The sequence below is a fragment of the Drosophila montana genome, unplaced genomic scaffold (assembly GCF_035044405.1).
Source record: "Drosophila montana isolate Dmon_TW-CO22-7 unplaced genomic scaffold, ASM3504440v1 contig_2857_1, whole genome shotgun sequence".
NCBI classification, from domain to species: domain Eukaryota; kingdom Metazoa; phylum Arthropoda; class Insecta; order Diptera; family Drosophilidae; genus Drosophila; species Drosophila montana.
This window is the reverse complement of record NW_026997730.1, coordinates 10,100-28,906: the sequence shown is the minus strand read 5'-3', so window position 1 is coordinate 28,906 and position 18,807 is coordinate 10,100. Positions and strand designations below refer to the sequence as shown.

At 43.4% G+C, this 18,807-nt stretch overlaps 1 pseudogene; it reads left to right on the top strand.

The window, feature by feature from the left end:
• Positions 1-15,827: 15,827 nt before the first annotated feature.
• On the top strand, positions 15,828-17,356 carry LOC135430061 (uncharacterized; annotated as a pseudogene).
• The last annotated feature ends 1,451 nt before the right edge of the window (positions 17,357-18,807 follow it).

The following is an 18,807-nucleotide window of genomic DNA, read 5'->3' as shown; positions in this document are numbered from 1 at the left end:
TGCAGCGTAAGCATATACGGTCAGCTAGTGAGGCTAGTGAACCGCGCTGCGTAATATTAGACAGAGCCAATACATAAAGTGGCTCTGGGCTTGTTTACTATATAATAGTTATTGTATGCAACAAGGTGCTGAATACTTTATATTTAAGTACAGCGTATTCTGTAAGGACATATACACACTACACCTTCCCTTATAGAGAAATAATGTAACATTATGAATGTGTAGTTATTAAATGAACTTAATAATTGTCGGTTTTTTTTTCTTCTTTTTTTTTATTTTTGTTTTTTTTTTTATGTTTCTATGTTTATATATATTTATATATATTTATATATATATATGTATATTTATCTATTTTTTTTTCAATTGATTGACATATATTGATATAATAAATTGAGAAAATTTTTGGATATAAAAAAAATATAAAAATGTAGGAATATAAAAATACAAAAGTATTAAAGATATAAAAATTTAAACCAACAAAAATTTTTTTTTATGGTTTAAAGATAAATTTTATTATAATAATTCGTTTTATTTGTATAAATTTTTTTTTTAATTTGGCTGATCAGGCCGTTATAATTTTTTTTGGTGTATTTAGAATTCGAATTTATTAAGAAAAATAAAAATTATTATGCATTTCAAAATTTTTAATCTATCCTTATGAACTTTTTGTTCTTTACCCTTTTTATCTTTTATTAATAAACAATACTGGCCATAAATTAGAAGGAATAGAAGATAGAGATAACGGTATAATAAAAGATAAAAAGGGTAAAGAACAAAAAGTTCATAAGGATAGATTAAAAATTTTGAAATGCATAATAATTTTTATTTTTCTTAATAAATTCGAATTCTAAATACACCAAAAAAAATTATAACGGCCTGATCAGCCAAATTAAAAAAAAAATTTATACAAATAAACGAATTATTATAATAAAATTTATCTTTAAACATAAAAAAAAATTTTTGTTGGTTTAAATTTTTATATCTTTAATACTTTTGTATTTTTATATTCCTACATTTTTATATTTTTTTTATATCCAAAAATTTTCTCAATTATTATAAATATATGTCAATCAATTGAAAAAAAAATAGATAAATATACATATATATATATAAATATATATAAATATATATAAATATAAAAATATAAAAAAAAAAACAAAAATAAAAAAAAAGAAGAAAAAAAAACCTACAATTATTAAGTTCATTTAATAACTACACATTCATAATGTTACATTATTTCTCTATAAGGGAAGGTGTAGTGTGTATATGTCCTTACAGAATACGCTGTACTTAAATATAAAGTATTCAGCACCTTGTTGCATACAATAACTATTATATAGTAAACAAGCCCAGAGCCACTTTATGTATTGGCTCTGTCTAATATTACGCAGCGCGGTTCACTAGCCTCACTAGCTGACCGTATATGCTTACGCTGCATATCCCACGCTCCGTCTGAGCGCATTCCGTGAGCAATATATATGCTCACTAATACAGGCATATGCGAGCTACTCACCTTCCCTCTCTTTGTAGCTGTTAACCAATAACAGCATAAGTATATATGTATATCCATAGACTAAGCGCACATTTTAAAAGGCGAATCAATTCATTGGGAATATAACCGCAAAACTGCACTGACGTGCTGACTGTTTTTATTGTAATATATAAATATTTGTGACAAAGCAAAATAGAATTTCTACATGACGCTCCCACGGTCAAGCATCAAGGCGTGAGGAAAAATGTGGCAAGGTTGGCTCAGAGGTACTACTGGCCGCGTATGTTCCTCGACGCCGCCTAGTACGTCAAATGCTGCGAAGTCTGCCAGAAGTTCAGGAGCGAGCATCTCAAGCCAGATGGTTGCATGCTGACGAGACAGGTAGCACAGCCGATGGCAATACTCTGCGCGGATTTCGTCGGTCCTCTTCCACGGTCGAGACATGGCAATACGATGCTACTAGTGTTCAATGACGCTTTCTCGAAGTGGGTGGAACTGGTCCCACTCAGGAGGGCTACTGAGGCGCACTTGGAGATTGGCGCGAGCGTGCTTCTAATCTCGCACGCTGGCCTCACATATAGATACAGCGTTAAAATATCAGACTCAAGTAGAAACTTTTGAATCAGATGATGAATAGAAAATAGCGCGCTTGAAGAAAAAGCTCGCTTAAAGTCCGTTATCAGGTCATAAAGTCCTGCAACACGTCTCCCGCATCTAGCACTTCCCAAGTTTAATGGAAAATAATCTGAGTTTCAGAATTTTATTAGCTTGTTCGAAACTCTAGATCCTAACGATCATGCGATTCCGAGCATAGAGAAATGCAATCCTCTTATCTCATGTCTCTCTGGTGAAGCTCTAGACACTGTTAGAGCGTTTCAAGTCACCGAGGACAATCATTTAAATGCATTAGACAGCCTAAAAAGAGTATACGACAATAAATGTCAAATATACAATGAAAATATTTCGGCTCTCTTTAGCCTGCCAAAAATAACGCAACCTTCTGCGTCATCATTAAGTTCAATGATTGACACTGTCTCCGCCATCTATGGCTAGCTCCTGTCAATAGGTGATGACAAAAAGATTTCTAACGCGATTCTCATTCACCTCTTTATGAACAAAGTTGACCCAATGACCAGACGAAAATGGGAGGATCAACTCGATTATGCAATCATTCCATTATGGAGTGATTGCGAAACAAACTTGAATCGTAGGTATCAAGACCATTCTGCTAAAGAATCAGCCCAATTTTTGTCCAAGCCACAGTCAAAGTCTTTCTCCGAAAACAATAATCGAGGTTCGTTTTCGTGTTCTGTGGCTAGTGAAAGAAACGAACCCCTAAATGTTTATATTGCGGTTCCGAAGGCCATGCGATACTGAATTGCTTAGCATATGCCGCATTATCAGTCCAGCAGCGGTTTGATTTCGCTAAGGCGGCTCCTTTATGCATCAATTGCCTTCGGAAGGTGTACACTGTTGCCAGATGTAAGGCAAAAAAATGGAGAGTATGCAGTCGTTCGCACCACTCACTGTTTCATAGATTTTTGCCGTTTCCAACACTTTCCCACACGTGCTATGCAGGCGAATATGTCTGGTAATTTTATCCGCCCAGTCAAATGGCCCACTTTCCGAGACCTTTTCGCAACTGTCTATATAACCAATCCCCGGTTAACTGAGGTAGAAAAAGTATTTCACCTCAACTCAAAGACAGGCGGGGAAGCGAAGGCAATTGTGTCCAAGTCTCCTCTCACAAATGATTGTTTCGCACATGTTGGATCCAAAGCGTTTTTTTGACCTTTTAAGAATCTTATCCCAAGTGGGCGTGTGTGGATGGCATGAAGTTTTAATAAAGGTTTAACAAATTGATGAGCAACACGACTGACATCTATGAGGATGCTTACAGAACTGATTTCTTAACATAAATTAAGGATAAAGGGACCGAATTACAGAGTTCGAAAGAGAGCGAGACTTCGTACATGTGTATGAGTGCTTATGACATTCAAATAGAAGAGAATTAGCATAATCTTAACATAATCTGCTTTGACATTGCTATTGATACCCTGACTAATGTATATATGAGATATATGACCGAACATCCCGGCCGCCTTGAAAGAATTAGCTTTCAAGAGACAGGTAGAACAGCCAGTTTATGTACTGGCCGGCAACAGAGTCCAGAGGCAGTGCGAATATATGCGACACGAACACGGTCATCTTTGCAACTCACAACAGACTCAACACGCCCTAATTTCCAGTGTAATGGTGGTGTGTTGTCCTCATGTATGATGACCATAGAGCCAACCGTGAGATTTGGAGAAGCCGAAGTCCACTTTGTCCTAGCTCGAAGCTCGTTCATGTTTACGTTCATGGAACAAGTAAAGGATGCCTTTGACGAGAGGGGATATCAGCATGTTGGAGTCTGCCGCCAACCTTGATGAGCTCGTATCCAGATGAGTCATCTATGAAGGGGCTGAGAAATTTCAGATTGCTTTTCAAATCTCTTCGTTTCCTTAGCAATTGCAAATCTTCCTTGAAATAGTGCTGTTGGATGATCCAGATGATGCAGTGCAACGCGTGGCGAAGTTCTTCTGGGCATGGCGGCTAACTTTCGACAGGATGTTACTTTTTGGCAATATGGTAAAACCGGAACATATATGCCATAACTCGAAGCACCCGAATGTATGAACTAGTTCCGTTCAGCCAGTCCAGAATAGAATTACTTTCGACAATTGCAGCAAATGTAGACTTCCGTTTTTCAGCATCGATAATGTCCATGTCCAAATCATTGTCGAATTGTTGACAGGGCCATTGAGTCTCGGAATCACGCAGAAACGCTGGACCTGCGAACCAAATTGATTGCTGGAGCTCATTAGCTGGACATCCACGTGACACGATGTCAGCAGGGTTCAATTTTGACGGTACATGTCTCCACTTTCCATCTGCTGTTTGATCTTGTATAATGGCTACTATTTTTCCAACAAATGTCTATAAGGTGATAGAGTGTTGTTGCAGCCAGTGCAAGACAATCTGTGAATCAGACCAGAAATGCGGGCTGTGCGGCTTGCCGAGGAATATGTTTTTGATCGTTGTATATAACTTACTCAGAAGTTGAGGTCCGCTTAACTCTAATCGAGGAAGCGTCAGCTTCTTGACAGGAGCCACCCGAGATTTAGCAGTCAGAAGCTGAACCTGGACATTGCCATACGAGTCCGTGGAACGCACATATACGCAACAGCCGTAAGCATTGATGCGTCACAGAAAGCGTGCAGTTGTATGTCTGTGAGCTCAGCTTGCAAGCAAAAACGGGGTACTGAAATCGACGACATTTCCTTTAGAGACGTTACGCAATTTCTCCATGCGTGAGGGAGTGATTGCGGAACAGATTCATCCCAGGCGAGTTTTAGCAGCCATAGCTCCTGTATGATGATTTTTGAGATGATAATGATTGTTGTCAGCAATCCTAATGGATCGAACAGAGAAGACGCAGTCGAGAGAATAGTTTAAATTTAAATAGTAGCACATCAGGATGTTGATCCCAAGCTACGCCAAGTGCGCTAGTGACAGCGTTTTCATCCAAGTTTAAATCCTTTACCGATTCATCGTCTCTGACGGCGGGATGATTGGAGTGCCACTTAACCAATGGGAAGTGTCGTGTTTAATGTTCTGCAACTCGATGAGCTCGTTTGCTCCGCATAGCAGATCATCAACATAAAACGATGATTTTACAATGGATGCGCCAATGGGAAACTCGTTCACATGCAGGTCTGCAAATCAGCATTAGAGGATGTTCTCCAAAATATATATTGAAATTTCCGATCCACTGGGCTGACTAAAACTAGTATATACATTTTCGTAATGACCGCTATGATGGCGTAACGTTCCAATCAAAAACGAAGGAGAAGTACAGATATTCTTGGAGTGTTGAGCCAACGAGAGGCATATCATTCAATGAATGCTGGGACGATGTAGTGCACGAGGCGTCAAACACTTACTCTCGGATTCGTCACTAAAGTCATATGGCCAAGATCCTCATATTCGTTCATGAAAGTTACATATTGCGATTGAATAGTAGGCTGCTGACTGATAAAAAACGACGACGTGCAACATCGCTTGAATTCCCAAGGCACGTTTGATCTCCCTTGAAAGGTAGACGTACAACAATCCTGCCGTTATTCATCTGTGTTGTCCTTAAATACATATCTTCTCAGAGCCGATGTTCCGGATTGCTTGACTTTGGAGAATTTTGTATAGCACCAATGCTCCACAGTAATTGAAGATTTTTGTCTACTGACTTCTCCACAGAAAGCAAGCAACCCATCCAAGCAACGTTTTCTGAAGGACTGGCAAATTTTCTCCGAGCTTGATTTGTCCAACAGCCAGGCATTCGAAAAATGCCTCTCTACCGAGAAGGAGATCAATCCGACCTGACCTGTGGAAAGTTTCGTCCGCAAGTGGGGTATTCGCGGGCAACCTCCAATCTGACGTGTCGATTTCCGAATCCGGCTGGTAGGCAATGTGAGACGTTCTGCAAAACCGTGGTGTTATTTTAAATGGTGACAAACGAGATTTAATTCTAGTAGCTGTACAGTTGTTAATTTTTGTCGAGGACTCCCCTGCGGATTTCGAACTGATGCTTATAACGGCGTAGATGCAGCCGTTGGGCGAATTGATCCGTCATGAAATTGACTTGGGAACATGAGTCAAGCAATGCTCTGCCTTGTTTATACGCCCCTGATGAATCTCATACTAGTACCTTTGAAGTAGCATGTTGGATTAGTACTAGCAAATGATAATCTCTTGCTAGGCTTGTATACGTGTTTTTGTTTCGAAGAATCAGCTATTCGATACGATGCAATGCCGCTTGATTGAATAAACTGACAATGACGTTCTAAAATAGTTGTGCAGTGAGCCCAATTTGGCAATGTACGTAAGTCAAGAGACTCATTCCACTTGTTACGAGTTTGCTGGTCACATTTTCCGATGACGATGAATATCAACATGGCTTGGGCAATATCTGATCCGGTACTCAATGACGATAATGATGAATACAGGGCTGACGCATTGTCCAGCAGACTGCGCAGCTGATTTCCGTCCGGTTTGTCGACTGGCTGTAGATTGAATAGTGATTCTATCGTGTCTAAAAATGTAAGTGTAGGATTGTCATAACGTTCACTTAAACGAGCAAGAGCCTTGGGATAATTTTTCTGAGTCATTTGGAATGCCTTTACTGCCTGTAGGGCAGGGCCCTTCAAGCAATTCAGCTGATGATTAAACTTTTCAATGTTTGAAAGAGAGTACTCACGACCGATAATCTGATTGAAGGATAATGAAGTTTTTAAACTCTGCTCGTTTCCCATCAAATACAGGCGGAGCCAATCGAGGAAGACTCGATGGCGGCGAAGAGCGAATTGGAGAAGGGTTAGCAAATGAGGTGCTGTGCAGTACATCATCCAGTTGGGATTGGATGGACAATTTGATACTCACATATGTGTCTTCCACATCTGCACGTCCATTGTCCTGAGGATCTTCCAATTCAATTTCAGATTGTACTTCCAAAACCTCCTTAATGTATATCTCCAACATATCCACGCGTAATTGTAGCTCGCCGTGTGATAATCTTTTTTCACTGCCATCGACCTCAGTAGACACTCTTACAACATCCTCTAAGTGTGCGATATTGTGTTTTATGTTCGATCGCTTACGTTAGTTTCCTTCAAGAGTTGACATTATGTATCGAGAATGTTGTGATCACCGATGTGACCGAGCGACAGTTCTGATACTGCAAAATGTTCACAGCCTAACTTTAAGCTGATAATGTCACTCTCACCGATGTGAGCGAGCGACAGTTCAAATGCTCCCACTGTTAACAGAACAACTAAGACTTGTAATTGTTGCGCTCTCCGATGTCAGGGTCGCTTGCAGTGATGAAGCAAAATGGTAGTGAACAAGCAGAGGCAGCGAGCTTCCAGCGACGAAGCAACGGTTACGAGAATGCAGAAGGAAAGCGAAGGTAGCGAGTTTCCAGCAACGAAGCAACGGCAACGAGAAAGAAGCTGTGAAGCAAAGGCAATGAGCAATCAAACTCAGAGCGTATCCAGCGCGAAGTAACGGCAACAAGAACGCAGTAGCGAAGCGAAGGTAGCGAGTTTCCAGCGACGAAGCAACGGCACGAGAAAGAAGAGCTGGCCAAATGTTGCTGTCGATGCTGTATTTTGCGAAGAGTTCGATAAAACCTTTCTCCAACGAAATGTTGTGCGGCAATGATATGCCGTCAATTCCCACACACTAGCCCCACGTTGGGCGCCAAAATGTTGGATCAAAAGCGTTTTTTTGACTTTTTAAGAGTCTTATCTCAAGTGGGCGTGTGTGGATGGTATGCAGTTTTTATAAAGGTTTAACAAATTCATGAGCAACACGACTGACTTCTATGATGATGCTTACAGAACTGATTTTTTAACATAAATTAAGATTAAAGGGACCGAGCAATTACAGAGTTCGAAAGAGGGCGAGACTTCGTACATGTGTATGAGTGCCTATGACATTCAAATAGAAGAGAATTAGCATAATCTTAACATAATCTGCTTTGACATTGCTATTGATAACCTGACTAATGTATATATGAGGTAAATGACCGAACAGCATCTACGTGGAGCGACTTAACTGACAGATTTGAGAACAAAAGGCTGTTAGTTAACAGCCAACTTCACATGCTCTTTAATCTCCAGTCAGTTTCGCAGGAATAAGGAGCTGCTATTTAAGACTTACAGGTTGCTTGACAGCTCTAGAGCATTCCCGTATAAGTACTGTGAACTGGGATTGCCTTCTAGTTGATCTGTGCGCCTCCAAGCTACCCAAGCTTACACTTTCGCTGTGGGAACAGTCGCTGCACAACAAGGTTGACATCCCGATGTGGAACGACCTAAAGCCGAGCACAAGTGCACTAGTCCACTCCAGACCCGCTTTGAAGCCAAAGTGAGCGTTAAGGCTCAGTCTTGCAAACTTTGCTCAAGGGAAAACCATCCAGTGCTCTTTTGCCCCCGTTTTCTGCAGATGTTAGATGTAACAGTTCTCTCGCCACAAAGTAGCTACTGGCAATCCACTTCCCACCAATGTGCAGAGCACTTGTTACACAGCACGTGCACTCATGGATTCGAGATCGGAAGCGACGTTCATCTCTGAACGACTTTTCAATGTAATCAAGCTTCCTTTCCATCCAGTCCGCACAGAAGTGACCGGCACAGAACTTATGTCACTTCAAGATTGGCTTCCCTACTAAACCGAGGATCCAAATCAAAACCTCTGCTTTCGTTTTGGCCAATTTGGTTAGCAATTTGCCCTCGCATCCACTTCCACTCAGCATTCTGAGGGACCTACCAAATATTCAATTGGCTGATCTCTCATTCCACATGAGCTCGCAGATTGACGTGCTTCTAGGAGCAGGCATTATCCCGTCAATCCTCCTCGGCGGCTACTGGGTATGGAGACCATTTTCGGCTGGCTCCTGACTGGCCCAGTAGTTAAGTCGAATGCCGCGAGAATTTCGTCATTTTTCACAAGTTCTGGGAGGTGGAAGATCTGCCAGCTAAACTGGCACCACGCAAAGGGATGAGACTGGCAGATACATAGTTACGTTGCCCTTCAAGAATCCTGATCACATAAACTTGGGACATTCATGGTCCATCGCACTTGTTCAGTTTCTGAAAAACGAAGGTAGTTTAATGAGAAACCCTCCTCTGAAAGAGCAGTACGACTCCATGATCCAGGACTGGATCATATGAAACAAGTCCCTCCTAGCAACGACTCCAATAACTTCTATCTCCCTCATCACACTTTCTTCAAACGAGACAGCATCGCCACAAAGATTCGCGTTGTGTTTAACGCCTCCAGCCCTTCCTCAAATAGCAAAAGTCTGAACGATGTCCTCCACACAGAACCAGTTCTGCAATCAGATTTAACCATCCAGATCTTGAAAAGGCGTTTCTTCCGCTATGTGTTCAACGCCGATAATACCAAAATGTATCGCGAAATCCGTGTTGACCCAAACCACACCCCATTTCAAAGAGTCCTCTACCGGAACAGTAAGGGTGAGCTCTGTGATTACGAGCTGAACACTGTCGCTTTTGGGGTCAACTGTGCTCCCTTCCTGGCGATACGGGTCCTGCAGCAGCTGTCCACTGACGTTCGCTCACAACATCCTTTGGCGAGCGACGTCATTTTCAATTTTGTGTACGTCGACGACGTGCTTGCCGGGGCACATACTAAAATTGGTACCGTCCAAGCCATCGACGAGCTACGCACGGCTCTGGGCACTGCTGGATTTCCATTGCGCAAATGGACCTCCAACGACAAGACTGTGCTCATCAATCTTCTAAAAGAGCATCTACTCCGAGCCGATTTCTTGGAGATTGAAGAAGCTAGCCTTGCGAAGACTCTCGGTATACGCTGGAAAGCAGAGACTGACGAGTTGCTCTTCGCCCCCTCCGACATCAAAGTTAAGCAATCCTACACAAAACATGAGGTGCTTTCCCAAATCACCAAGCTGTTCGAGCCAGCGGGGTGGTTAGCTCCATTCGTGGTCCGTGCTAAGATCTTCATGCAAGAGATCTAGCTTCATGATCTGGGTTAGGTCCAATCCTTACCAAGCCAACTCCTATAAAGATGGCAAGAATTCCTCGAGAGTTATGCAACGTGTCGAAAACAATGATGTTCGCAGAAGCAACTCCACCTTTGCTTCAATTAATGGCGGAAAAAACAAAGGTTGACGAAGTTCTGTCGTTTCAAATATTGAACGAGATCAACATTAGCAACAAATGGCAATGGGCTGTTGGGGTTTAGTAGCCAGTTGGCCTTGGCCATCTTATAGTGGCACTGCTTAAGAAGGCGGTCGATGTGAGCCCGAAAACTAATCCTCTTATCCAGTACAATTCCAAAATACTTGGCGCTTCTGCCAGGGTGAAGTGGGCCACCGTCTATCCAGACTGCTGGAGCCTTGCCACGCCTCAGTGTATAGTTGACCGCCTGGCACTTCGAGACATTGAGCTTGATGTTCCATCTGAGTGTCCAGCTCTCAAGCTAGTGGATGTATTCCTGGGCCCCGTCAGTGGCTTCAAACTCGCAGTGGGCGGAGTAAAATATTGCCACGTCATCGGCAAATGTGGCCATCAAGTATTTGCCTGGGGTGGCAAACTCGTATAGTTCATCCGGAGTGGGGATGTCTTAACGACTCCATACCAGTAGTCTTTGTCGTCGTAAGCCTTAAGAATATGGTTAATCACTCTGTGAACCTGTTCAACAGCGCCATGCCCTCCCTGAATCCAAATTGGTGATCAGGAAGGATGCCCATGTGATCCATAAGCCTTGAAAGTCGGGCGACAATCAGTCTTTCCCAGGCCTTCGACAAGGAAGGCAGGAGACTGATAGGCCGATATGACTCAGGGTCATATTCCGGCTTGCGCGACTTATGGATCATATGGATCCCCGCTAACTTCCACTGGGCAGGGAAGTGTTGCGTCCTTAATATGGCGTTCAAGGTCAACGTTATAAAAAGGAGCGCGCGCATTGGTAGGGCCTTCAGAGTGGTGTGGCATATTCCATCATGGCCCGGTGCTGTAGCCCTGGGAAGGACTTTGCCGACGTTGATCACCTCCTCCACGCGGATGGGGTCGATAGGTGGTGACATCTGTAGCGGTGTCTCCAACGCTCGGGTTGTTTCATCGAGCTCTTCTGGGGAGGCCAGATCGAAAGGTGTAAACCGTTCCTCCAGGTGGCTGGCGAAGGTATTAGCTTGCTCTTCGTCTGTAAGGCAGTTTTTAAATTGTGGCGAAGAAGGGGGACGTTTCTCCAGGGTTGGCGCTTCAGATTTTTAGTTGCTCGCCAGAGCGAGTATCCTGAGTCATGGGTATAGTCCATGCTCTCCAACCTTCTAGAGAAGGTTGCGTCTTTGTGTCTGCGAAGGGCCTCCTTAAGTTGTCGCTCCGCTCTTCGCCACTCCGCCTTGTCTCACGGATGCAGTGTCGTCTGGAACATGCGTCTGCTCCGCCTTTTGATCCTGAGCAGGTTGGCTATGTCTGAGGGCAGCCCGTTGCCAGCATTGTCCAGCCGCCTGGCAACTGGTGGGGAGGTGGCTTCGGCTGCTGCTGCGCGAATCTTTGCGTTGAGCAGCTCAATGGCGTCCTCTTCATCCCGTCCAGTGCACATTTCGGTGTTTAGGTGAATACTTTCACTCATCTGTCTCTGGAAGACACCGAGATCAGTACGTGCGTTGATCAGCCTCGGTATTGCGCTAACCACCCTGGCCCTGCTCTCCAGGGTAACTATGAGGGCCAGGTGGTCGCTGGGGAGATCCCAATCGTCTGCGATTGAGAGGCACTGGTCAGGGATCCCCTAGTAGATGGCGAAGTCTATATAAGACGGAGTGCCTCTGCTGCCGTACGGGTATCTTGTGGCAGAACCTGTGGCCAGTACCTTCGCATGTCGATGCGCTAGGCTGCTAGCTAGTTGGCCGCGCGCATTACTGTTATTTGCGCCCCACAGCCAGTGATGTGCATTCCAGTCACCTCCCACCAGATATCTGCTTCCAGCCGAGTTGAGTATGACGTTGAAGTCATCAGTCGACGTCTGCCCATTTGGTCTGCAATAGAGCTCCAAAGTCCACGTTTCCAGCATTAGTCGAAATTTTAACAGTAGAGTATTTGCAAACATGGTTAGTAATACTCAATTGCGGGAAATGAGCCAAGTTACTCCGGACGAGGACAGCACAGCCACCATTAGCTGAGCGATTTTGAGTCCAGTGTACAGGGTATGCCTCGAAGCCAAAGATTTTGGGGAAAGTAGGACCAATGGTTCTAGTTTCTGACAGCAGAATTATTGTGATGGCGTGTTTTTGTACTAGGGCCTCCAGCTCTAGTACTTTACCTCAAATGCCATTGGCCTTCCAGATTAGCACCTTCAGTGGTGTGTTCATTTGGATAGTAACGCGGTTAAAAGGGTAAGGATTTGCTGTTGCATTTCTGCCATCCTCTCGATAGCTCGGCTCATGTCTTTGATGGCAGAGGAAAGTTCTTCCCCGTTTCCAGGCATCTGCTGTTGCTGTTGTCTATGAAGCATAGCTTGCGCTGGTCCTTCTCACTGGCTAGCGCTGGGGACGTTCTTCTCTTTGCTGAATGCAGCTAGTCCTCTTTTGGTGGCAGCGGCGTATAAAAGCCCTTCTACTTGTTCAGTGGGTACTGTACGGGGGAAGACAACAGGTGTAGGCCCATGAACTTTATTGCTGCGGCTTCGGTTCGCTTGAGTCGGTGGTAGATTTTTTATTTTGACGGGCTTTTGGGCTCCCGCACGCTTTGTATATTCAGTGATCCACTCGCAGCCCTTATAGTTGGCAGGGTGGTTACCACCACAGTGGGCGCATGTTGCCGGAACTGTGTCGGGCCGTGTGCAATCAGCAGAGCGATGATTGAGCCCGCATTTAACGCGTTTGTGTTGTTTTCTACAGTATGTGGCCGTTTGCTCGTACTTCTGACATCTATGGCATTGCACCACTTCCTGACTTCTTCGAGCAGTCTCAACCTTGACCACCTGCTTGCACAGCTTCCTGATGGTAAGAGCCTCCTTGTTGTTGGCCGCTGGCTGCAAGTTAATGAAGTGAATATTCATGGGCTCCTTGGTAGCTTTGCTGCTCGGATTGTGTACGTGGAGAACGGTATGGCCCTGGCTCCGCAGGTCGTCGATGAGCTCTCGGTTGAGTGTGGAGTGGTGGAGGCCTTTGATTACAATGCGGTAGGGCTTCTCCTCCTGCAGCTGGTATGAGTAGAACTCAATTTTATGTTCTTCCAGTATCTATATGATGGCCCTGTATGTAGGCACATCATTGGCTAGGAGTCGCATAGTCCTACCTATGTTGGATTTGATGGTCAAGCTATCCGCTACTTCGGATAGTATGAGCCACACGTCGTTGATGTCGTCGATGCGATTTAGGACGAAGGGGGGTGGCTGCTTTCCTCCAGTGGGGCCATTGTTTTTGGCCCTTTTTTCGGGCACGAAGGAGCTGGTGCTGACATAGGCGACAGCGTTGGGCTGGCTGCCGCCTCCAACCTGAGGAGTCGCTGAGGCATGCAATTTCTCTTCTTGGACTGGGTTTATCTGCTCGGCCTCAGATTCGTCAGTATCCATGTCTTCGACGTTATCGGGTGGGGCCAAGAGCGCAAATCTATTGGCAATATGAGTGCCAACTGTGCTTGAATCATTCGAGCCGCGGCTGCGGCGTGCGAATTGGGTTTGACGATATCTATTATACGCACTAGGGCGTCAACGGGGTCTCTATTTGCACTAGCACCAGCATGTGGGCTGCTGCCGGGGTCTTCGGATTCTATTAAAGGGTAGGAAGGTAAAACTGAAGTACTTCTTCCATTTGTTGGCAGCTGTTGCTAAGCGGCTGTTAAGCATTTATTTGGCCTACCTCATTAGTTCGAGACGGCCCCATGTAACTAATTGTGGCTGCATTACTGTTGTCAGCTGGCATGGTGGCTCTATTGGCATTGCCGCTGGCTGGGTGCATGTCAGCACGGCAACGCAACCGACTTTCTCAATTATGGACCACCTTATTTTGGGTCTGATTTTGTTTCGATCCACCTAAAACAAATTGCTTTGTCAGCAATTAGTTTTGTTTTAATTCGTTGTTGTTGTCGGTTTTGTGAGATTTTTGGTGCTTTGCACTCTTTGTGCGGAGTTGCAATAGCCGCTTTGGCCGATTGGGCGCTCACTCGAGTTTTGGTTTTTAATTGTTTTCCGCGAGCACGTCCGTTCACCTTAAACACCAGAAAGTGACTCAAGAAATTCTCATTTTTCTATTTCTCTCATAACATCCTATGTTAATGCAAAAAAACAAGCTGGCAATATTATATTTCATGCTGTGATATGGAGGCAATATTTAAACATATTTCAAATATGGCAATATTTCAAAATGAGTTACGACAGAGTGGGCTTTATAATGACCGATTCGCCAAAAACTAAAAAATGTTTAAGCATCGGCAGCCCTCGCACATTGCTGCTCTTACAAATAAAGTAGAGCAGCCGTGGATGCAGCAACAAAGCATGACATATTATATTAAATAATATTATTATTAAAGATAATGTTCAATAAACATATACAAATATATATACATATTTAAATTTTTTAACAATAAATAAAAATAATAAACATTAAGAAAAACTTTATTTATATTCAAAATTTTCTGAAAAAAATAATATAAAAGCTAGTTCGGGCCGTATGGAATCTGCGCCGTTTTCATGGATACATAAAAGCGCCGTTATATTACACCCTGCCAACCTATTACAAGTCTAGCATACAAACGAACGAAACTGACAATCTGTGAAAATAAGTGAATAATTAAAATATCGGTCACTCTTTTTAAACATGGCGATGAATATTTTGTAATTAGGCACACAATAAAAATCTATAATTTACATCTATATTTATATATACACAGATAACGACCCAAATTGTAGAATGTTTTTACAACTATATAATATTCATCGTCATGTGTACTTTTACTTATTTTTCACAAGGTGGCATCTTAATGTTCTCATAGGCTAGCTTTCTACATAAGTTGGCAGCCCCTAACATAGCGGCACTTTATCATAGCATACTATGATATTAAACTTTAAAGAAATTTATATGTATTTATGTAAAGGCAGGAGTTAACACAATCATGTTAATTAACATACCCCGATCATTCGATAAGCTAGCGATTACTCGAATCATCGGTTGTCAATACAATCTGTTTTGGTCTGCAGAAGCGTGAAGTTGACTCACTAAGACTATTATTAAGAAACATTTTCTACTTTGTGCTATGACTATTAATAATTAAACAAACAATACAATATTATAAATCTTACATTTGGGTGCTCGTCCGTGTCAAGTGCAGAGTTCAAGGTGTAATCGAATAAAGCCGGCTGAAACAAGAGCAGGATTTCGGAAAAGTTGCTGAAGTCGTTATATGCTGGTTAAAAGTTGTAAAGTTTTTAAAAGTGGCTATAAACATTAAGTTGAATAATCCGAATACTGTGAGCATATCAGCAAACACGCAGTTTTAAAAATTAATCGTGGTGTAAATCAGTTGGAAAATTGTGGAATTCGAGGTTGCGCCGCAACGTCGCCATTTGTAGAAACCGTTACTTGTGTGGTACATACTGAAAAAGCTGCAATATAAAGAAAACGCCACTAAAGAAGCAGAGTACGAAAGTAGAGAATACAAAACAAAGAGACACAGGAGTAAAGTTGCGTTCGAACGGAAACGAGATGGCAGAAGTCGGACCTGAAATGTAGTGTGCAAGAGAAATCGAGATGGAAAATGCTAAGGAGAACAGTGAGGGAAACAGTGTTCATGCAAGAATTGAATAAATGCTACAGCTGTTAAACTTTAAAGTGCTTGCTGATGAGCAACGCGACAGCCAAATGAACAGCGCTCCGGATAATTTTAGAAAAGTAGTAATCGAGTGTGATGTGCCAATAGAAAAGTGGTTCGAGATTTTCGAAAAAAATGCAGACGCCTATGACCTCACAGACAAACAAAAATATATGCATGCTAGGGGAAAGATGACCGGTGCAGCTAAACTTTTTCTTGAAGCGGAAAGCGTGCTTACTTATGATGAACTAAAAGGAGCATTTTTCTAAGAATTTACATGTAGTTACAAAAGTGCGGATATTCATTAGCAGCTACAAGAAAGAAAACTGAAGAGCAATGAGTCACTACACGAATATATGCTATATATGAAAAAAATTGCATTAGCTGGCTATGTCGAAGACGCGGCTGTCATAACCCATATTGTAAACGGTCTTGACATAAGAAACAAGTACAAATATGCAATGTATCGATGTAAATCCTTCAGACCCTTGAAAGAAGAGTTTGATATATATGAACGTTTGACCATATTCGAGAAGAAGAACAACGGAGAACACCCAAGAGCAAGTGTGAAACAGCAAAGTGCGCCAGGAGGTAAAAAGAATATTGCTTTAACTGTGGCTCAGGCGAACAGCAAAGATTGTACGGCTGAAATGAAATGTTTTAAGTGTAATCAAAGCAGTCACATTTCACGCAACTGTGCTGATAAAGTCGATACAGTTGATAAAGTTCGAATAATTGCTGATCGCAATCGCATTAAAAAATTCAGATAATTGACAATGAAGTTGACTGTCTCATTGATACAGGATCAAACGTGACCATAATCAAAGAGAGTGTTGTGAAAATCATAAGAAACGTGGGACTTTTTAAAATCACTTCTACGCTGCGCGGACTTGGTCACATTACAACTAAGCACATTGGATGCTTTAATGCAGAGGTTGTGGTTGACAAGTTGCAAACGAACCAGAAGTTTTTGGTCGTCCCTAGTGCTCAGATCGATTACGATGCTCTGTTAGGGCATGATTTTATCAAAAAGTTTCGTTTGGTCGCCGATATGCAAGGCTACACATTTCTAAAGCTAGACGCAGATCCGATGCCGATAGATGACTCTGTTCACATATATAATGTCACCGAAGAGTCAGCTTTTGTAGCTCCGACGCAATATCTCAAGGATGCTGAGCAAATGATAGATAGCAGCTACAAGATGCCCACAGAAGCAAAGCAGTGCCCAATTCAGTTGAAGATAGTTCCCGATGGAGTGATCAACCCATTTCATCATTCACCGAGTCGACTAGCGGCAGACGAATCCAACGCTGTAAAGAAACAGGTCGAGGAATGGGTCGAGCAAGGAATCGTGCGCAAGTCGTCTTCAAATGTAGCGAGTAGAGTTGTCGTCGTCAAAAAGAAAGATGGTACACTAAGAGTTTGCGGCTTCGGTTCGCTTGAGTCGGTGGTAGATTTTTTATTTTGACGGGCTTTTGGGCTCCCGCACGCTTTGTATATTCAGTGATCCACTCGCAGCCCTTATAGTTGGCAGGGTGGTTACCACCACAGTGGGCGCATGTTGCCGGAACTGTGTCGGGCCGTGTGCAATCAGCAGAGCGATGATTGAGCCCGCATTTAACGCGTTTGTGTTGTTTTCTACAGTATGTGGCCGTTTGCTCGTACTTCTGACATCTATGGCATTGCACCACTTCCTGACTTCTTCGAGCAGTCTCAACCTTGACCACCTGCTTGCACAGCTTCCTGATGGTAAGAGCCTCCTTGTTGTTGGCCGCTGGCTGCAAGTTAATGAAGTGAATATTCATGGGCTCCTTGGTAGCTTTGCTGCTCTGATTGTGTACGTGGAGAACGGTATGGCCCTGGCTCCGCAGGTCGTCGATGAGCTCTCGGTTGAGTGTGGAGTGGTGGAGGCCTTTGATTACAATGCGGTAGGGCTTCTCCTCCTGCAGCTGGTATGAGTAGAACTCAATTTTATGTTCTTCCAGTATCTATATGATGGCCCTGTATGTAGGCACATCATTGGCTAGGAGTCGCATAGTCCTACCTATGTTGGATTTGATGGTCAAGCTATCCGCTACTTCGGATAGTATGAGCCACACGTCGTTGATGTCGTCGATGCGATTTAGGACGAAGGGGGGTGGCTGCTTTCCTCCAGTGGGGCCATTGTTTTTGGCCCTTTTTTCGGGCACGAAGGAGCTGGTGCTGACATAGGCGACAGCGTTGGGCTGGCTTGCCGCCTCCAACCTGAGGAGTCGCTGAGGCATGCAATTTCTCTTCTTGGACTGGGTTTATCTGCTCGGCCTCAGATTCGTCAGTATCCATGTCTTCGACGTTATCGGGTGGGGCCAAGAGCGCAAATCTATTGGCAATATGAGTGCCAACTGTGCTTGAATCATTCGAGCCGCGGCTGCGGCGTGCGAATTGGGTTTGACGATATCTATTATACGCACTAGGGCGTCAACGGGGTCTCTATTTGCACTAGCACCAGCATGTGGGCTGCTGCCGGGGTCTTCGGATTCTATTAAAGGGTAGGAAGGTAAAACTGAAGTACTTCTTCCATTTGTTGGCAGCTGTTGCTAAGCGGCTGTTAAGCATTTATTTGGCCTACCTCATTAGTTCGAGACGGCCCCATGTAACTAATTGTGGCTGCATTACTGTTGTCAGCTGGCATGGTGGCTCTATTGGCATTGCCGCTGGCTGGGTGCATGTCAGCACGGCAACGCAACCGACTTTCTCAATTATGGACCACCTTATTTTGGGTCTGATTTTGTTTCGATCCACCTAAAACAAATTGCTTTGTCAGCAATTAGTTTTGTTTTAATTCGTTGTTGTTGTCGGTTTTGTGAGATTTTTGGTGCTTTGCACTCTTTGTGCGGAGTTGCAATAGCCGCTTTGGCCGATTGGGCGCTCACTCGAGTT